Genomic DNA, 12279 nt, shown 5'->3' with positions numbered 1-12279 from the left:
TGATAATGCAGAGGATTTTCCAAAGGTTGCTGTTGATGCATATCCCAAGGTAGTTATTGGGGTCAAATTTGTCTCCACTTTTGTGGATTGGGGTGATCAGTCCTTGGTTCCAAATTTTGGGGAAGATGCCAGAGCTAAAGATGATGTTAAAGTGTTGGCTTTGATGCCTCATGATTGAGTATTGTTCTGTTTAAGTAGACTGTGATTGTGGTCCTCTGTAGCTCAGCTGGTAGAGCACGGCGCTTGTAACGCCAAGGTAGTGGGTTCGATCCCCGGGACCACCCATTCACAAAAATGTATGCACGCATGACTGTAAGTCGCTTTGGATAAAAGCGTCTGCTAAATGGCTTATTATTATTTATTTTACTGTGGTCTGATAGGGGTGTCAGTGGGCTGACTGTGAATGCTCTGAGAGACTCTGGGTTGAGGTCAGTGATAAAGTAGTCTAATCAGTACTAATGCCAAGAGATGAGCTATAGGTGTACCTACCATAGGAGTCCCCTCGAAGCCTACCATTGACTATGTACATACTCAGCGTGCGACAAAGCTGCAGGAGTTGTGACCCGTTTTTGTTGGTTATGTTGTCGTAGTTGTGCCTAGGGGGGCATATGGGGGAGAGAATGCTGTCACCTCCAGGTAGGTGTTTGTCCCCCTGTGTGCTGAGGGTGTCAGGTTCTTGTCCAGTTCTGGCATTTAGGTCGCCACAGACTAGTACATGTCCCTGGGTCTGGAAATGATTGATTTCCCCTCCAGGATGGAGAAGCTGTCTTCATTAAAGTATGGGGATTCTAGTGGGGCGATATACGTAGCACACAGGAGGACATTTTTCTCTGTTGAGATAATTTACTTTTGAATTTCTAGCCAAATGTAAAATGTTCCTGTTTTGATTAATTTAATAGAGTGAGTTAGGTCTGCCTTATACCAAATTAGCATACCCCGTGAGTCCCTTCCCTGTTTCACACCTGGTAGTTTGGTGGATGGGACTACCAGCTCTCTGTAACCTAGAGAGCAACCAGTGGGTCCGTCTCCTCTATACCATTTTTCTTGTAGGATGACAATGTCTGTATTTCTGATTTATTTGGTGAAGTCCAGGTTCCTGCTCTTTAGGCCAAAGGCAGATGACCTCAGGCCTGGGATATTCCAGGATGAGATAGTGAAGGCTTTGTGTTCCATAAAGTGTCTAATGTTGTTGGTCGTGTGGTTTGGCCTCAGGCCAGTAAGTGTGAGAAGAGCCTGCTGAGCATTCTCTCTCTCTCTCTCTCTCTCTCTCTCTCTGAGGCTGGTTTTCAACTGTAACACCAGTTGTTACATTTGTGTATACACCCTGATGTTTTACTAGGGTAATTGTGTTTCCATAGCTAGGGCTGACAGTGAGGACTTGTGAAGAGAAGAATCAAAACAGTTGCTTTGTGAAAAGGTGTTAACCATCGAAGGTGTAAACCCATGTTCACAGTTTGCTTATTGTTATGCAAATGATGCCCCAAGTCAGTTCAGGTCCACTGAGGCCATGGCCCAGTGAGTCCCAGGAGCCTGGCCGTGGAGGTGGAATCACAAAAGTCTGCACCATGAGTATGCTCCTCATTAGTCTCTGTTGGTCTGGTTCACACCTCCATTAATTGCTATAGTTGGTGATAAGCTCCCTTTAGTAGGTAAATGGGGGCCTTTCAGATCTGCATTAGTGCTCTCAAAACGAATAAGACGGGGTAATGGTCAACTAGGTAGATACATTCTTTCTGGCGTTTTCTGTAACAAGCTTCAGTAACTTCTTCCTGTTCTAAACAGCTATACTTGGGGCCCAGCCTGAGATGAGGTATTTGTCTTTCAGTAGCAGAATCTGTAGCATCTCTATCCAACCTGGACTCAGGGGTAGACGTAACATAGTAAACGTAAATCCGGGACACTCCAATTAGTATGATATGTTACGTTTTGTATGGTATGTATTAATTTGTGGATTTCCATAATCCATTTAGTTTGATATTTTATGAATTACAATTCGTATGATATGTTACAAATTGCAATTTGTACAATATGTTATGAATTGCAATTTGTACAATATGTTATGAATTTCTAAAATGTATGGTATGTTATGAATTCCAATTTGTTAGCTAGGTGGCTCGGTGGGTAACGCTAACGTTAGCTATATGGCTAACGTTAGCTAGGCTAGGGGTTAGGGTTAAGGTTAGGGTTAAGGTTAGGAGTTAGGTTAAAGGGTTAAGGTTAGGGTTAGGGGAAGGGTTAGCTAACATGCTAAGTAGTTGCAAAGTAGCTAAAAAGTAGTAAGTAGTTGCAAAGTTGCTAATTAGCTAAAATTCTAAAGTTGTCCGTGATGAGATTCAAACACGCAAACACGCATCCTTTGGGTTGCTAAACGTTCGCGTTATACAGCTACACATCTACCCCGACCAACCAACCTACTTTTGTTTTGCCTTATGTAACCTTCTGTCTTATGTAACAATACCAAACGTAGCATATCATACTAATTTGAGTGTTCCGGATGCACATTTATTATGTTATGTCTAGTCTCTGAGACCAGGCTGCTCTATCAAGTTCAAAGTGGAAGGGATTTCTAATCCGTTAAAAGATGTTGTGGCATTTCTTTCACCCAAAATATACAAAAATAATTGCCAACACATGTTGTGTTCTACACAGGTAAGCCTAAATGCCAAGCAGCTACTGTGATAAATAGAATGATGTGTGTGTGTGTGTCTTTTATAATAAGTCTGTTCCGGGATCAATGCTGAGCATTCAATGGAACATTAGCATACATACAGTAATAGAAATTAGGATAATTTCCTCTCTCCCAGGAATTAAATGTTTAGTGGACATAGTTTTTTTGTAAAAAAAATAATCAGAAATGTGTTGAGTGTGTGATTGCAAAGAGCGCGCGTATAGAACTACAATCCCATAATGCAAAGAGCGCACTGAAAAATGTGGGTACAGAGGTGGTGTGGATGGCAGGGGGAGCCAGGTTTGTTCAAACCGAGAGATGCGAATAGGCATTTGCTGCGGTGGTAGGGGGGAAGGCGTCCACGAATCCGGAATCTCGTTGTCTGTATGCAGTCATTTGGCCGGGGGTGGTCGAGAGCAGCCTGAGTTGAGAGAAGTTAAATAGACATGAGCGCACAATTAAAACAATAAATCAACTTAATTTTGAGTCTTTCGGCCAGTAAAAGCAAAGGAACTTTTGGGTATCGTTTTGGAGTCGGTTTGACTTTTTCTTCGTGAGCTAATGGATTTATGAAAACGACGAACGGATATTCTATCGCTTGTAAAATCTCTTAGAATTGAAGTGGGGGAATATTGAACACCTTTTCGTGCCGAAAGGTATAACTAGACTTAATCATATTTGATAGTAGCCGATGTAGTCCTATCCTACATTTTTTCTTATTTTTACGTTTTCACCTTCTACATTTGGAGTTCTATGGTCTGGGATTGGGGCACACTTTTCTCCGGAGGAAGCTTTCTTTTGATGCTTTGTCCATTCTTTTCTTTTGGGCAAGTTGGGTAAATGTGGGGAAAGTATAACATCTTGTAAAAGTTTCCTCGTTTAAGACCGCATATTTACGGGTTAAAATAAACTACGTTGGATATTCAAGCTTTTGTAAATTTTTTAACATCAAATCTCGGAGTCAGACATTTTTCTACGCTGTTTGTTTCGTCGCACCTCAAGGGTTTTGTCAAAAAGGTAGGTTTTTTTTAAAGGTGGGAATTGGGATCATTTTTATTTACATGTTCGGCACAGAGCGTGCCCCTAGAATTATCTTTGGCGAGGTAGGCCTATCTAGCATTATTTAGATCAGTATCAGCTATCCACATTTTGACAGATGACTCTCAGAAAGGACATTTTTTATTTATTTATTTTTAGTTATAGCCTGTAGCACTAGCTCCCCTCCTGAATGGAGTCTGGGCATATGTTTCTGGTTTGGAAACAAACCATGCACTAATGATGTGACTGGACTTTTCTTTTCCCCTTCACATTTTTATTTTACACATTTTAGAAAATTTCCTGTATATTCGGTTGACAATTTTACATTTGGTGATGGTTTTGTAATGTAATTTGTTTGTCATGTACTAAATTGGTTGGGAAGAGCATTTGGAGTAGTGGGGGGCAATAACCATCTGGACGCTCAGTCACCTCTTCAAACACTTGAAACTTTGGGAGAGAAAATTAAAGTTGTCAGTATTTGTTGTAATTTATTTTGTGGCTTTCCCGCTTGCTCTCTTCAATTAGCCCTAACATAGGCCTACATTTATATTCCCCTTCCTCAGTGTGACATGCAAAATGTTACACCTCTGGCATAGGGTTTTGTATCAGTTTGCATTTTAAATCAAGAAATATTAGGGCGTGGTGGCTATGCAATGTATTTTACTGTCTTTGTAATGTTTATTTTGATCATTGTTTGTCATTCCCAACCTTTATTAGAGATATTATATTGCCTTTACCTCCCTCACCTGTGTTCCTGGCTATTTAAAAGATGCAAGTCCGTGCTTGTTTTGACATAACACGTTTGCACAAGATTTTGCTTGAGTGTGTCTTCAAAATAGCCCATAATGTGAAATTAACATCTGAAGAACACTTTTTTTTAGTTTTCTTAGCATGATTTATTTACCGCAGAGATTGGAATTAGGTGCCCTTTAAAATAAGTGTGTGTCAAAGTAGATGGGTCACCTTTTGCTTTAGAATATATATACTTTTTAGGGATCACCACCCCCTGCTCTCTATATAGCCTATAGTACTCTATATTTTCTCTCCAACATTTCCAGTGGTCATCAGTAGGGTCTACCCATCCTAACATTCCCAAACTTTTCAAGAGGGAAGGATCCTGATTTACACCAGGCAAATCCCTACACCCTCATAGGCCCTCTCCTTCAGATTCAGTCTCTTTGGATAGTTTTGAAGGAAAGATGCTTCAGTACTCGAGAGTTGTTATGTGAAACACAAACAAGCAAACTACAAACAGGTTTCTGGGAATAAGCTTAGTCAACTACATTGACTTCCAAGAATGCACATGTTGAATGTTCACAATTTAAAGTGTTTACAGTGTGAAACAAAAATAAGCTGCACAGTATATTGATTGAAAGATGCTTTCTTGCTGTGCAAGAATACTGCTTAGAAGTATCAGTTACAGGGTTTTGATTTCAGGCCCTCTGTTTACCCCAAGTAGTAAGCATACTTACTGGGACAATAGTACATACTGTACCATGCAAACAGGTGGCTGTTCTGCTTGCAGTTTAATTATTGCTTGTGGCTCCTCTTCTTGAAAACAACTAACTGAGATTTACTATCTAGGTGGTGTGAGGAAAGTAGATTTCCCCATCACTTTTTATAGTACACACCTCTGTGAAACTACACTGAGCAGAAATATAAACTCAACATGTAAAGTGTTGGTCACATGTTTCATGAGCTGAAATAAAAGATCCCAAACATTTTCCATACGCACAAAAAATTGTTTGTGCACAAATTAGTTTACATCCCTGTTAGTGAGCATTTCTCCTTTGTCAAGGTAATCAATCCACCTGACAGGTGTGGCATATCAAGAAGCTGATCAAACAGCATGATCATTACACAGGTGCACCTTGTGCTGGGGACAATAAAAAGCCACTCTAAAATGTGCAGTGTTGTCACACAGCACAATGCCAGAGATGTCTCAAGTTTTGAGGGAGTGTGCAATTGGTGACTGCAGGAATGTCCACCAGAGCTGTTGCCAGAGAATTGAACGTTCATTTCTCTACCATAAGCCGCCTCCAATGTCATTTTAGAGAATTTGGCAGTACGTCCAACCGGCCTCATAACCGCAAACCACATGTATGGTGTCGTGTGGGTGAGCGTTTTGTTGATGTCAATGTTGTGAACAGAATGCCCCAAGGTGGGGTTATGGTATGAACAGCGAACACAATTTCATTTTATTGACGGCAATTTGAATGCACAGAGATACCGTGACGAGATCCTGAGGCCTATGGTCGTGCCATTCATCTGCCGCCATCACCTCATGTCTCAGCATGATAATGCACGGCCCCATGTCGCAAGATTCTGTACACAATTCCTGGAAGCTGAAAATGTCCAATTTCTTGCATGGCCTGCATACTCACCAGACATGTCACCCATTGAGCATGTTTGGGATGCTCTGGATTGACGTGTACTACAGTGTGTTCCAGTTCCCGCTAATATCCAGCCATTGAAGAGGAGTGGGACAACATTCCACAGGCCACAATCAACAGCCTGATCAACTCTATGCGAAGGAGATGGTCGCGCTTAATAAGGCAAATGGTGGTCACACCAGATACTGACTGGTTTTCTGATCCTCGCCCCTACCTTTAAAAAAAATAAGATATGTGTCCAACAGATGTGTTTCTATATTCCCAGTCATGTGAAATCCAAAGATTACAGCCTCATTTATTTATTTCAATTGACTGCTTTCCTTATATTTGAAATTGTTGCATGTTTTGCATTTATTTGTTTAATATACATTAAATCATGTGTCCACCCCTAAAGCCTGCTTTGCCAATTTAGTGTTGCTAATGCTGCCTTTCTATTGAAGCAGGTTTAGAATGGATAGTGTCAATGAGCCTTAAATGTTACTTCCAAGTTGGTTTGAAATGAGAGTGAGGAGATGGATTGTTGAGCAAAGCGGCATTCCCTTAGGGAGTTCACCAGGAAAAAAGTTGTTCTGTTGAGCTGTAGGAAAGGAAGTGAGGAATTGTCCTGCCCTCTAATTTACTAGGCTGCTGGTTTGGCACAGAGTTATTGTAGCTTACTGTTTCTGTGGAAAGTTGCTTCAGTGGTTTAATAATAGTTTGTGGTGAAATGTGGCATTGAATAACTTAGCATACATTGGAGAATATCTTGTTATATATAATTTATATGAAAAATAGACTGAAGTAAGTTATGCATCTTTTGAAATGGAGATCACCTTGTTACAATACTTGATGCACGTGCATAGTAACTAAACAATATATTTAGAAACTTGGGAGAATTCAGTCCTTTATTCTTATTTATTTTACCAGGGAAGACATATTGAGACCTAGGTATTTTTTTCAAATGTGCCCCGACAATACAAAACAAATATATATATTACTCACACACTACTGGTAAAAAGTTTTAGAACACCTACTCATTCAAGGGTTTTTCTTTATTTTTACTATTTTCTACATTGTAGAATAATAGTGAAGACATCAAAACTATGAAATAACACATATGGACTCATGTAGAAACCAAAAAAGTGTTAAACAAATCAAAATATAGTTTATATTTGAGATTCTTCAAATAGCCACCCTTTGCCTTGATGACAGCTTTGCACACTCTTGGCATTCTCTCAACCAGCTTCATGAGGTAGTCATGGAGGAGGTGTTATGTTGTGGGGGTGCTTCGCTGGTGACACTGTCTGTGATTTATTTAACCAGTATGGCTACCACAGCATTCTGCAGTGATATGCCATCCCATCTGGTTTGGGCTTAGTGGGACTATCATTTGTTTTTCAACAGGACAATGACCCAACACACCTCCAGGCTGTGCAAGGGCTATTTTACCAAGAAGGAGAGTGATGGAGTGCTGCATCAGATGATCTGGCCTCCACAATCCCCCGACCTCAACCAAATTGAGATGGTTTGAGATGAGTCGGACCGCAGAGTGAAGGAAAAGCAGCTAACAAGTGCTCAGCATATGTGGGAACTCCTTCAAGACTGTTGGAAAAGCATCCCAGGTGAAGCTGGTTGAGAGAATGCCAAGAGTGTGCAAAGCTGTCATCAAGGCAAAGGGTGGCTATTTGAAGAATCTCAAATATAAAAATATGTAGCACTTGTTTTGGTTACTACATGATTCAATATATGTTATTTCATAGTTTTGATGTCTTCACTATTATTCTACAATGTAGAAAATTGTAAAAATTAAGAAAAACCCTTGAATGAGTAGGTGTGTCCAAACTTTTGACTGGTACTGTATATAACTTGAAAAAGAAAAGGAAAGCCTGTATATACATATACACACAGTGGGGAGAACAAGTATTTTATACACTGCTGATTTTGCAGGTTTTCCTACTTACAAAGCATGTAGAGGTCTGTAATTTTTATCATAGGTACACTTCAACTGTGAGAGACGGAATCTAAAACAAAAATCCAGAAAATCTTATTGTATGATTTTTAAGTAATTCATTTGCATTTTATTGCATGACATAAGTATTTGATCACCTACCAACCAGTAACAATTCCGGCTCTCACAGACCTGTTAGTTTTTCTTTAAGAAGCCCTCCTGTTCTCCACTCATTACCTGTATTAACTGCACCTGTTTGAACTCGTTACCTGTATAAAAGACACCTGTCCACACACTCAATCAAACAGACTCCAACCTCTCCACAATGACCAAGACCAGAGAGCTGTGTAAGGACATCAGGGATATAATTGTAGACCTGCACAAAGCTGGGATGGGCTACAGGACAATAGGCAAGCAGCTTGGTGAGAAGGCACCAACTGTTGATGCAATTATTAGAAAATGGAAGAAGTTCAAGATGACGGTCAATCACCCTCGGTCTGGGGCTCCATGCAAGATCTCACCTCGTGGGGCATCAATGATGATGAGGAAGGTGAGGGATCAGCCCAGAACTACACGGCAGGACCTGGTCAATGACCTGAAGAGAGCTGGGACCACAGTCTCAAAGAAAACCATTAGTAACACACTACGCCGTCATGGATTAAAATCCTGCAGTGCACGCAAGGTCCCCCTGCTCAAGCCAGCGCATGTCCAGGCCCGTCTGAAGTTTGCCAATGACCATCTGGATGATCCAGAGGAGGAATGGGAGAAGGTCATGTGGTCTCATGAGACAAAAATAGAGCTTTTGGTCTAAACTCCACTCGCCGTGTTTGGAGGAGGAAGAAGGATGAGTACAACCCCAAGAACACCCTCCCAACCGTGAAGCAAGGAGGTGGAAACATCATTGTTTGGGTATGCTTTTCTGCAAAGGGGATAGGACGACTGCACCGTATTGAGGGGAGGATGGATGGGGCCATGTATCGCGAGATCTTGGCCAACAACCTCCTTCCCTCAGTAAGAGCATTGAAGATGGGTCGTGGCTGGGTCTTCCAGCATGACAACGACACGAAACACACAGCTAGGGCAACTAAGGAGTGGCTCCGTAAGAAGCATCTCATGGTCCTGGAGTGGCCTAGCCAGTCTGCAGACCTGAACCCAATAGAAAATCTTTGGAGGGAGTTGAAAGTCTGTATTGCCCAGCGACAGCCCCGAAACCTGAAGGATCTGGAGAAGGTCTGTATGGAGGAGTGGGCCAAAATCCCTGCTGCATTGTGTGCAAACCTGGTCAAGACCTACAGGAAACATATGATCTCTGTAATTGCAAACAAAGGTTTCTGTACCAAATATTAAGTTCTGCTTTTCTGATGTATCAAATACTTATGTCATGCAATAAAATGCAAATTAATTACTTAAAAATCATACAATATGATTTTCTGGATTTTTGTTTTAGATTCCGTCTTTCACAGTTGAAGTGTACCTATGATAAAAATTACAGACCTCTACATGCTTTGTAAGTAGGAAAACCTGCAAAATCGGCAGTGTATCAAATACTTGTTCTCCCCACATGACCTTCTCCCATTCCTCCTCTGGATCATCCAGATGGTCATTGGCAAACTTCAGACAGGCCTGGACATGCGCTGGCTTGAGCAGGGGGAGCTTGCGTGCACTGCAGGATTTTAATCCATGACGGCGTAATGTGTAACTAATAGTTTTCTTTGAGACTGTGGTCCCAGCTCTCTTCAGGTCATTGACCAGGTCCTGCCGTGTAGTTCTGGGCTGATCCCTCACCTTCCTCATGATCATTGATGCCCCACGAGGTGAGTTCTTGCATGGAGCCCCAGACCGAGGGTGATTGACCGTCATCTTGAACTTCTTCCATTTTCTAATAATTGCGCCAACAGTTGTTGCCTTCTCACCAAGCTGCTTGCCTATTGTCCTATAGCCCATCCCAGCCTTGTGCAGGTCTACAATTTTATCCCTGATGTCCTTACACAGCTCTCTGGTCTTGGCCATTGTGGAGAGGTTGGAGTCTGTTTGATTGAGTGTGTGGACAGGTGTCTTTTATACAGGTAATGAGTTCAAACAGGTGCAGTTAATACAGGTAATGAGTGGAGAACAGGAGGGCTTCTTAAAGAAAAACTAACAGGTCTGTGAGAGCCGGAATTCTTACTGGTTGGTAGGTGATCAAATACTTATGTCATGCAATAAAATGCAAATTAATTACTTAAAAATCATACAATGTGATTTTCTGGATTTTTGTTTTAGATTCCGTCTCTCACAGTTGAAGTGTACCTATGATAAAAATTACAGACCTCTACATGCTTTGTAAGTAGGAAAACCTGCAAAATCGGCAGTGTATCAAATACTTGTTCTCCCCATCAGTGGCGGCTCCTGAAAAAATTCTCAGGGGGGGGCAATTTTTCTGATGATTTAGGTGACCTACACACATTTAAAAAAAGATATGTCCAGCAACAACATGAAGACAGGGGCAGCATATAAGTCAATACTGATATACACATTACTTGCTTCAAAAAGGCCTCATGGTTGAATTGGAAATATGTGCACCTGAGCATAATTCACAACAAGCAAGCAGGAGCTTTTGATAGAGGCTACTGAAAACATTGATGCAAGTTATTGGTAATAAGAAATTTTTATAGACTTCCATATTCTGCCCTCTTGTATAGATTTGTGAAAATGAACAGTGATAGACATTTTGCCTGAAAACAGAATTTGAAAATAATTTCTAGAAAAGGTAAACACAGCTATCTGTATGGCTTTGTAAAAATGAACAACCATATTCTGGCCAATTGTATAGATTTGTAAATATGATGATGTCTCCTTTCATGCATACATTTTCAAATAAAGCTCTGCTTTGAGAAAGATCGAATGATATTGTTTAATCTTACCTTATGGCCTGCACACTGCTTGTGAAGCTGTCGAGGGCACGTTTGATGAAGACAGCATCGATGTCCTTCTTCTGTAGCTTCTGGTACAGAATGTCGACGTGGGGGCATGATTTTGTGAAAAAGCCCCAGGAAAAAATACAATCTTCTTGCTATCTATGTACCTCAGCACAAGCACCAGCTGTGTCTGTGTAGAAACGTCCGTGGTCTCGTCAGCTTGGATAGCTACGAAGTTCGCCGACTTCACCTCCACAATATGTTCCCTCATGACCGCTAGCATACACTCCAGTAGCTCGTTTTGAATGGTCTTTGATGTGCCCTTGAAAACTTTAGCATTTTTAAGATGGTCATCAAACACCTCATCTAATTGTGCCACAAAGTTGACAAGTCCAAGAAAAATACCAGGGTTGGTGGAGCCCTCAGTTTCATCTTTGCCTCGCAAAGCTAACTCAAACACTCCGCAAAACTTCACACACTGGATTAGCCGGCTGAGGATGTGGCGGTTCTTGCTAACCTCATCGTTGTGGCGGCGGACAGCTAGCCTGTATCCCTCATCCAGTTGAGTGGCAATGTTCACTCTCCCCAAAGCAGACAATCTCAAACAGCTATCCATGTGGGTCTTTGACAGCTCATGTTTCTTAATCTTTTCTGAAAGATGGTGCATGTCCGTTACACCAGTCGCTGTCCAAGCGGTGCTGTCTGCCGTGCCGCCTTCAGGGTGAAAGAGTAAGCAGGGGTAGCAGAAGACTGCATTAGCTACATCGCAGCCTGCTAGCCAGGTTTTTCGTTCGTACCAATTTTTGGAAAATCCTCGGGTGTAGGACTTTCCCCCTTTAGTAGAAACCTGTTGAATTATTAAATTTGGTCTGGGAGGTCCTAATTGTTTCGTTGCCAATTTATCTTGATTTGTTCGCCGACAAAAATGAACTTCTTTCAAAGAGACAATCGAGTTGCACTGAACGCTATCCATCTTGACAGTTGTACGTGAATTGATTGACGCTGCTACCCGCTCTTTTCTTAGTTATGTTCATGGTTATGTTACGTATGACGAAAGCGCGTAAGTGCAAGCCCTCCCGGAACCCATAGAGATTGTATTGAAAGCTCTGATATTTGAAAAAAAAAAGATTTTACATGAGAGTCTGAGAGACTTCTGGGGCGATTTTCAACCTGACTGAAATCGCCCCAAAACTGGCGGGGCCATTTGAAGCACGACTTTAGCCTGATTGGACATTTAGTGGCAGATCAGACGTCTAGATTAGAACACTGAAAACTACTGTTGCCGTGATATAATTGATTAGAAAAAAAATCCCTTCCTTTTCCCGTTTGGCAGTGCGTCGCCCATATCGCCCTAAT

General features: G+C 41.4%; 1 protein-coding gene across 8 annotated transcripts in view; it reads left to right on the top strand.

Moving 5' to 3' along the window:
- The first annotated feature begins 3002 nt into the window (after positions 1–3002).
- LOC121584814 (fibroblast growth factor receptor 1-A) overlaps positions 3003–12279 on the top strand; it is a 43929-nt gene continuing 34652 nt past the window's right edge. For 7 of the 8 annotated variants that reach the window (XM_041900954.2, XM_041900953.2, XM_041900949.2 and 4 more), the window contains exon 1: positions 3003–3685. The gene's annotated coding sequence lies outside the window, so the exon portion shown is untranslated. The remainder of the gene's footprint in view (positions 3686–12279) is intronic. The other variant, XM_041900948.2, reaches the window with a different exon arrangement.

Source organism: Coregonus clupeaformis, chromosome 16 (genome assembly GCF_020615455.1).
Source record: "Coregonus clupeaformis isolate EN_2021a chromosome 16, ASM2061545v1, whole genome shotgun sequence".
Taxonomy (NCBI): domain Eukaryota; kingdom Metazoa; phylum Chordata; class Actinopteri; order Salmoniformes; family Salmonidae; genus Coregonus; species Coregonus clupeaformis.
Note: the sequence above shows the minus strand (reverse complement) of the source record. Positions and strands in the feature narration are given on the sequence as shown.